Raw genomic sequence first — 8,760 nt, forward strand, 5'->3', positions numbered from 1 at the left:
TAGATATATTTAGATACACAAACACCATCGGGTCACAATTGCCTACAATAATCAGTACAGGGACATGCTGTACAGGTTTACAGCCTGGGAGCAACAGGCTATATACCACAGAGCCTACATGTGGATGAGGCGCCGCCATCCAGATGTGTGTAGCACACTCTACAATCTTCACACAACCACAAAATCATCTCACAACACATTCCTCAGAATGTATCCCTGCTGTTAACGCGCAACCATTAAGGACAAAATGGAGGAGCTAATTCCTTTGCTACCACTTTGAAACATACAGAACTGGCCGGGCGCGGTGGCTCAAGTCTGTAATCCCAGCACTTTGGGAGGCCGAGACGGGTGGATCACGAGGTCAGGAGATCAAGACCATCCTGGCTAACACGGTGAAATCCCGTCTCTACTAAAAATACAAGAAAATTAGCCGGGCGAGGTGGCGGGCGCTTGTAGTCCCAGTTACTTGGGAGGCTGAGGCAGGAGAATGGCGTGAACCCGGGGGAGCGGAGCTTGCAGTGAGCCGAGATCGCGCCACTGTACTCCAGCCTGGGGCACAGAGCAAGACTCCGTCTCAAAAAAAAAAAAAAAAAAAAAAGAAACATATAGAACTTCTTACGAGAGGAAAAAATATATTATCTATGTCATCCCACCAGGCTGTTGCAGAAATCCCGATAAATGATGAGACCTAACAACTGTTTAGCACTACGTGCCAGGCACCGTCCTAAGCACTTCGCATTTGTCACTGGTTGTTGAGCTCTTGCAGCAATCCTACAAGCTGGGTACTAGTACTGCCCCGCTTTGCAAATCAAGAGTGGGATGTGAGCTACTGAGAACAGGACCCTTGTCTGCCCATTCCCCACGGAACACCCAGCTCCCCAGCAGTGCCTGGCACATGGCAGGCGCTAAATGCATGCTTGTTTGCCACATAAATGGGGCAGAGTGACTGGGTCATTTCTTGCACAACTCCAGGGGGCGCCATTCACATTGTGTTCTGTCTATAGGCACCATGAATGGGTCCCTCTGTGCCACGGCAGCCTTGATGACCTAGGGACGGAAAAAGACAAACCCAGGAGTCAAACCCAGGCAGTTGACTTGACAGCGTTTGTGGAAAGAAAATAACCCTAGGCCTCTTGTTTCCTTACTGATAGAAAGTTCCACCAATGGAACTGATAGAAAGTTTCCTTACTGATAGAAAGTTCCACTGGCCGGACACGGTGGCTCACTCCTGTAATCCCAGCACTTTGGGAGGCTGAGGTGGGAAGATCACAAGAGGCCAGGAGTTCAAGACCAGCCTGGCCAACATGGTGAAACCCAGTCTCTACTAAAAATACAAAAATTAGCTGGGCGTGGTGGTGCACATCTGTAGTGCCAGCCACTCGAGAAGCTGAGGCATGAGGAATGCGGCTTGAGACCCGGCAGGCTGGCAGCTGCAGTGGTCAAGATCAGCCACTGCTCTCCTCCAGCCTGGGCTGACAGAGCGACTCTGTCTCAAAAAAAAAGGGCCAGGCACAGTGGCTCATGCTTGTAATCCCAGTACTTCGGGAGGCCAAGGTGGGTGGATCAGTTAAGGTCACGAATTCAAAACCAGCATGGCCAACATGGTAAGAAACCCTGTCTCTACTAAAAATACAAAACTTAGTTGGGTGTGGTGGCACACACCTGTGATCTCAGCTACTCAGGAGGCTGAGTCAGAAGAATTGCTCGAACCCAGGAGGTAGAGGTTGCAGTGAGATGAGATCGTGCCATTGCACTCCAGCCTGGGCAACAAAAGTAAGACTCTATCTCAAAAAAAAAAAAAAAAAAAGAAAGTTCCACCAGACATCTGCCCAAAACCCTAGTCCCTCCCATGCTCCCACCTCCCATAAACAGCCAAGACATGGATTTGGTCTAAGGTTATTTCCTGGTGTTTTGAGGGTCCCCAAGGAGAAGCAAAGGTATGCAAATAAATTGTAAATAAATACACATATGTTGGAATGCTCCTCACTAACAAAAAGTTTGGAGACCACTGCATTGCCCTGTATCACCCTACCTCTGATGATACCACCTCCCCTGCTCAAAAGCCTGCACCATCAACATTTACATCTCCTAAAGGGCTGGACACAAAATGATTTTAGGTGGCCCATGCAAAACCATTTATTACTTTCCTAACTAGGTATGCATTAATTTTTATTTCTTTTTTTAGACAGGGTCTCGCTTCGTCACCCAGGCTGGAGTACAGTGGCTCAATCACGGCTCACTGCAGCCTGGACCTCCTGCCCCAGACTCTCAAGGAGCTTGGGACTACAGGGGCATTGCACTTCAGCCCAGGTGACAGAGCAAGACTCCACCTCAAAAAAAAAAAAAAAAAATTGAGTGTTCACTATGCATCAGGTGCTGCAGTGTGTTAGCGGCTTCCCATGTGACCTCATTCAACCCTCACAAGAAGCCTGTGAAGTTTCAGGCATCCTCGTCCTACCTGTTTCACAAGTGGGGGCCCTACTGCTAAGCGCCTCGTTTGAGGTTAAACTAGGATTTCAAGAGCTGGGTGTGAATTCAGGAGGTCTGATTCCAGAATGGGTACTCCTTACCACCGCCCCACGCTAACCACCACCCCACACTTTGTAGGGGAGAGGAGGACAACTGAGGTTCGGGAAACAATGGCTTGGAAAGTTCAAAAACTGTTCAAATAACTAACCTGTATCCCTTACAACCCATGCCCAGTTCTGCACCAAGCTTTTTTTTCTCCTTTTTCTCTTTTTTTTTTTTTTTGAGACATTCTTACTCTAGTACCCAGGCTGGAATGCAGGGGCGCAAGAATGGTTCACTGCAGCCTCCACGTCTCTGGTTCAAGCAATCCTCCCACCTCAGCCTCCTGAGTAGCTAGGACCACTGGCACATGCCACCACACCCAGCTAATTTTTATATATTTTGTAAAGGTGAGGTCTCACTATGTTGCCCAAGTTAGTCTCAAATTCCTGGGCTCAAGCAATTCCCCCACCTCAGCCTTCCAAATTGCTGGGATGTCAGGTGTGAGCCACTGCACCCCACCCTGCACCAAGCCTTTTACACATATGGTCACGTGATCTTCCACAGGACCCCGCCCCCCTCATTCAATCCACAGAATTTCTCTAAAGACCTACTATGTGTCAGGCCCAGAGTACTCTGGGGTCAGCCAGGCAGACACAACCCCCCCAGCTCTCATGGTGCTGGGGGTGACAGCTACACCGGAAAGGACCAAGGTGATGCGTGAGTATAGCTGAGGGGAACAATGGCTAGTCCCAGGTGGCCAGGGAAAGTCAAAATACACTCCTGGCGCGGTGGCTCACACATGTAGTCCTAGCACTTTGGGAGGCCGAGGTGGGTGGATCACCTGAGGTCAGGAGTTTGAGACCAGCCTGGCCAACATGGTAAAACACCATATTTACTAAAAATACAAAAATTAGCCAGGCGTGGTGGCGGGCACCTGTAGTCCCAGCTACTCAGGAGGCTAAGGCAGGAGAATCGCTTGAACCCAGGAGGCAGAGGTTACAGTGAGCGGAGATCGGGACACTGAACTTCAGCCTGGGCGACAGGCAAGACTCTGTCTCAAAAACAAAATACAATCCTACACATATCCTCCCTGATTTTGAGGGCCCCTCTTTCAGGCAGCCCCCGTGATCTCTGGCTACCACGGATCCCCTGCCTGTCCGCTGTGTCCCTCTCACAGCGCAGGTCAAGAGCATTAAATGACAGGTCAAGAGGGTTTGTTCCCACGTTGACCACCCGATCCCCTCCAAGAATGCAGAGGTTCCAGGATCCAACCCCCCGACCATCCAACACTTAGTAGGACCTCAAGAAGTTATTTGCTGAACAATGAGGGAGACTGAACCAGACAGTAACAGCGCTTCCCACTTGCCAGGAACCATTTTACAGGCTTTTACCAACTGCATTTGGGAGATTACCCCCTTTCACAAAGGAGCTTTCACAAAGGAGGAAAACTAAGAGGTTCAGAGAGGTTAAGCACTTCCCTAAAGTGACAGTGTGCTAAGTGACTGACAGCACCAGGAATCAAGCTTAATGCACCCTATCAATCCAAACTGAAAACTTGTTTCAAATTCCTGCGAAGTGGCTTTTCCGCTTACTCCCTTTCTACTTTCCCCAAGGAGACACTGACCAAAAAAAAAAAAAAAAAAAATCAAGACTGGTGTCTTCAAGATCCGGACAAAACACTCGCCTAAAAGGTCCACGTTGAAAATAAAAGCCTTAATCTGAAAAACCAATTGGGAAGGAGGAAAAAGAATGCAAAAGAAAAGCAATGCTTTTACACAGCAAAGGATTTCCACCGTGCTCCCTTACTTGCCGCCGACCCCATCCCCAACCCCAATTCCGGGCAAACATTTTGAAGTCACTAACTGAAAGTCACTGGGGGAGTCCTTTACCTTTCCTTGAAAATCTGGAATGACGCGTCTTTAAGACAATTTGAGGTCGGCTAGCCCAAGGGGGCCGCTAATGCCCGTGTCCGGCCGACGCCGCACATATCTGGAGGTTTGGCTACCGAGCCCAGATCGTAGCTTCGCCAAAAAGGCAACATTCGGGTCGGACCCCTTACCACGCAGCCAGAAAAGCCCCAACGCCTGCCTATTGTTGGAGCCGCTGCAATTGGGAGGGCTACTGTAGGGGTGCCGGGCGAGGGGGGCGAGCTTTGTCCGGCGACCCCGGCGAGAGCGCGCGCAGAGAGGATCGCACGGCCTCCACGCGGCCCGGGCCCCCCACCCACCCCGCCGCTCCACGGGGACCGCCGCTGCCGCGGCCTCGCGACGCTGTGGCCTTCCCCACGAGCGCGGCTGCCGGCGGCGCTTCTTGACCCTCGGGCGCCGCCGTACCCCGGTCCCGCACAGGGCGCGCCGGCGGCCCCCTCCCCCCTCGGCGCCCCGGCTCCATTCAAACCGCCCTCCCTGGCCCCGCGCCGCGCTGCCCCCGCGGCCCGCGTTCCTTACCGGGAGCCGCCGGCGCCGTCGCCTTCCCGGCGCCGCCCCCGCCCCTCCGCGCGGGGCCGGGGGCAGAGTGGGCGTCTCGCTTCTCCTCACGAAACAAAGAAGCCGCCGCAGCCGCCAAGCGAGGGGAAGCCTCGCGCGCGCGCCCGACTGCCTCGGCCACCGCCCCCCCTTCACACACACGCGCGCCGCCCGCGCCCCCGCTACGGGCGCGCTCGCCGGCTCCCCTCCCCCACAGCACCGCGGCGGCCTCTACAGCTTCCGCCGCCTGCCCAGCCTTGTGCGCGCGCCAGCCCGCCCTTCCGCTCCCCCCGCGCGTGCGCGCCCGCTCCTGGGCTGACAGAGGTGGGCGTGGTCCGGAGGAAGCACGCGCGTCCCGTGCACCGCCCCACTCGGGCTGCGAGGCCTCGCGCCTGCGCACGGGCAGCTTCGCCCTCCGCACGCCGCGCGTCCTGACGCACGGGAGCATGCGCAGAGCGGGCGCCACTGCGGCGGCGACGGCGGTGGCGGTGGTGGTGGCGCCCGGGCAACTGGGGGATGGGATCCCGGTGGCCGTGGGATCCATGGGGAAAGGAGGTTCCTGAGGCTTGGAAATAGGAACCCTGGACCGTAGGACCGGCCGCCTGGGCCAAGACCGGGCAGTGGTTTTCCGCGGACCAAGGGCGCGCTTGGGAACCGCTTTGATCCCTGATCTGGGGCGGCAAGGCCTGTTTGGGGAGCTAGGCGGGGCCCGACCGTGGCCGCCTTCTCTGCAAAACCTCCCGAGTGCCGTTAATTAGCTTAGCAAATATTTATTGATCTGCTACTGTATCTCAGCCACCGTGGAGCCCACGGTCTAGTGGGGGAGGAGGACAAGAAGCAAGATTAAGGAAAAGAGTGCAGTGTGAGAGGCTGAACTTGGTGGCTCAGGCCTGTAATCCAGCACTTTGGGAGACCGAGGCGGGCGGATCACCTGAGGTCAGGAGTTAGAGACCAGCCTGACCAACACGGTGAACCCCGTCTCTACTAAAAATACAAAAATTAACCGGGCGCGGTAGGCCACGCCTGTAATCCCAGCATTTAGGGAGGCCTAGGCTGGTGGATCATGAGGTCAGGAGATCGAGACCATCCTGGCTAACACGGTGAAACCCCGTCTCTAGTAAAAATATAAAAAATTAGCCGGGCATGTTGGCAGGCGCCTGTAGTCCTAAACTACTCAGGAGGCTGAGGCAGGAGAATGACGTGAACCCGGGAGGCGGAGCTTGCAGTGAGCCGAGATTATAACGTCGCACTCTAGCCTGGGCAACACAGCAAGACTCCGCCTCAAAAAAGAAAAAAAGAGGCCAGGCACGGTGACTCACACCTGTAATCCCAACTTTGGGAGGCCAAGGCAGGCAAATCACAAGGTCAGGAGTTCAAGACCAGCCTGACAAATATGGTGAAACCCTGTCTCTACTAAAAATACAAAAATTAGCTGGCATGGTGGCAGACGCCTATAATCCCGGCTACTTAGAAGGCTGAAGCAGGAGAATTGCTTAAACCCCGGAGGGCGAGGTTGCAGTGAGCCGAGATCGCACCATTGCACTCCAGCTGGGGTGACAGAGCAAGACTGCACCTCCAAAAAAAAAAAAAAATTGGCTGGGCTCAGGCCTGTAATCCCAGCACTTTGGGAGGCCGATACAGGCAGATCACGAGGTCAAGAGATGGAGACCATCCTGGCCAACATGGTGAAACCCCGTCTCTACTAAAAATACAAAAATTAGCTGGGCATGGTGGTGGGCACCTATAATCCCAGCTACTCGGGAGGCTGAGGCAGGAGAATCGCTTGAACTCAGGAGGCAGAGGTGAGGTTGCAGTGAGCCGAGATCACCCCACTACACTCAAGCCTGGTGACAGAGTTGACAGAGGGAGACTCCGTCTCAAAAAAAAGAAGAGAAAGAAAGAAAGAAAGGAGGGGGAGGGAGGGAAGATGACCTCTTGCCCTCAAATCTGGGCCTCAAGGTGATTTTCCAATTAGCTGGGCGTGGTGACATGTGCCTGTAGTCCCAGCTACTTGGGAGGCGGAGGTAGGAGAATCTCTTGAACCCAGAAGGCACAGGTTGCCATGAGCCGAGATCGTGCCACTGCACTCCAGCCTGGTGACAAAGCGAGACTCTTGTCTCACAAGAAAAAAAGAAAAGAAGGTGATTTCCCTAAACCTAGCAGTGAGATATACAGTTCAGAAAACAATTTTTCCAAGACAGAAACTCAGGGTAATAGTTTTATTTTGGCCGGTAGCTGTGGTTTTAACACAATTCAGGAAATACCCAGCATTTCACATTATGTTTATACTAAGCATACCCCTTCTACCAACTACATATGGAAACCTGACTGCCCACACTTGTCAGAAATTTTGTGTTTTATTTTAGCCTTTTTTTTTTTTTTTATCTTAAGTTGAATTTATTAAGCTCTTCTAAGATTCTGGCTCTGAATTATGGCACTTTGGGTCTCCATCAAGAGTAATCATCAAACTGGGCACGGTGGCTCATGCCTGTAATACCAGCACTTTCGGAGGCCGAGGTAAGAGGATCGCCTGAGCCCAGGAGTTTGAGACCAGCCTGGCCAACATAGGGAGATGAGACGGTATCTCTAGAAAACTTTTAAAAATGAGCAAGTTCGGCTGGGCGCGGTGGCTCAAACCTGTAATCCCAGCACTTTGGGAGGCCGGGCAGGCCGGATCGCAGTCAGGAGATCGAGACCATCCTGGCTAACATGGTGAAACCCCGCCTCTACTAAAAATACAAAAACTAGCGGTTGAGGTGTGAGCCTGTAGTCCCAGCTACTCTGGAGGCTGAGGCAGGAGAATACAAGTGAACCGGAGGCCGGAGCTTGCAGTGAGCTGAGATCCGGCCACTGCGCTCCAGCCTGGGCAACAGAGCAAGACTCCGTCTCAGGAAAAAAAAAAATGAGCAAGGCGTGCTCATTCAGCCTATAGTCCCAGCTACTCGGAAGGCTGAGGAGAGAGAATCACTTGAGGCCAGGAGATCAAAGCTGCGTGAGTCATTATTTCATCACTGCACTCCAGCCAGGGCCACAGAGCGAGACCCAGTCTCAAAAAACTAAATAGGAATAAACTACTGAGATGCACAACAGCTGAGATGAATGAATCTCTAGGAAATTATGCTCTGGGTGGGAGCAGGGAGGGGAGGGGCGGGAAGCCAATCTCAAAAATGTTACATACTATCTGATTAATTTGTTTTGTTTTGAGATGGAGTCTTGCTCTGTCTCCCAGGCTGGAGTATAGTGGTACAGTCTTGGCTCACTGCAACCTCCACCTCCTGGGTTCAAGCAATTCTCCTGCCTCAGCCTCCAAAATGGCTGAGATTGCAGGCGCCCACCACCATACCTGGCTAATTCTTGTATTTCTAGTAGGGACGGGGTTTCACCACGTTAGCCAGGTGGGTCTGGAACTCCTGACCTCAAGTGAGCCACTCGCCTCAGCCCTGATCAGTATTTTGAATACGGGCGTGAATATGCAAACCTACGTAGGAAGCAAATCGTATAAAATTTACTACACACTCACACACACACCCACACACACACACAAATGAGTACAACTAAAATGGAGAAAATCCACCTAAGATTGCTCTGGGCGCTGTGGCTCTTTCCTGTAATCCTAGCACTTTGGGAGGCCAAGGGGGGCAGATCACTTGAGGCCAGGAGTTTGAAACCAGCCTGGCCAACATGGGAAAACACTGTCTCTACTAAAAATACAAAAGTTAGCCAGGTTTGGTGGCGGGCACCTGTGGTCCCAGTTTTACTTGGGAGGCTGAGGCAGGAGAATCTC

At 52.9% G+C, this 8,760-nt stretch overlaps 1 protein-coding gene across 17 annotated transcripts in view; it reads right to left on the minus strand.

The window, feature by feature from the left end:
* SMARCA4 (SWI/SNF related, matrix associated, actin dependent regulator of chromatin, subfamily a, member 4) overlaps nt 1-5,458 on the minus strand; it is a 102,301-nt gene extending 96,843 nt beyond the window's left edge. For 11 of the 17 annotated variants that reach the window (XM_009193496.4, XM_009193494.3, XM_031659902.1 and 8 more), the window contains exon 1: nt 4,401-4,799. The gene's annotated coding sequence lies outside the window, so the exon portion shown is untranslated. Of the gene's footprint in view, nt 1-4,400; nt 4,800-4,958 lie in introns of those variants that run through there. The other 6 variants (XM_031659898.1, XM_031659904.1, XM_017952201.3 and 3 more) reach the window with 3 other exon arrangements.
* Between the last annotated feature and the right edge of the window lie 3,302 nt (nt 5,459-8,760).

Source organism: Papio anubis, chromosome 20 (genome assembly GCF_008728515.1).
Source record: "Papio anubis isolate 15944 chromosome 20, Panubis1.0, whole genome shotgun sequence".
NCBI lineage: Eukaryota > Metazoa > Chordata > Mammalia > Primates > Cercopithecidae > Papio > Papio anubis.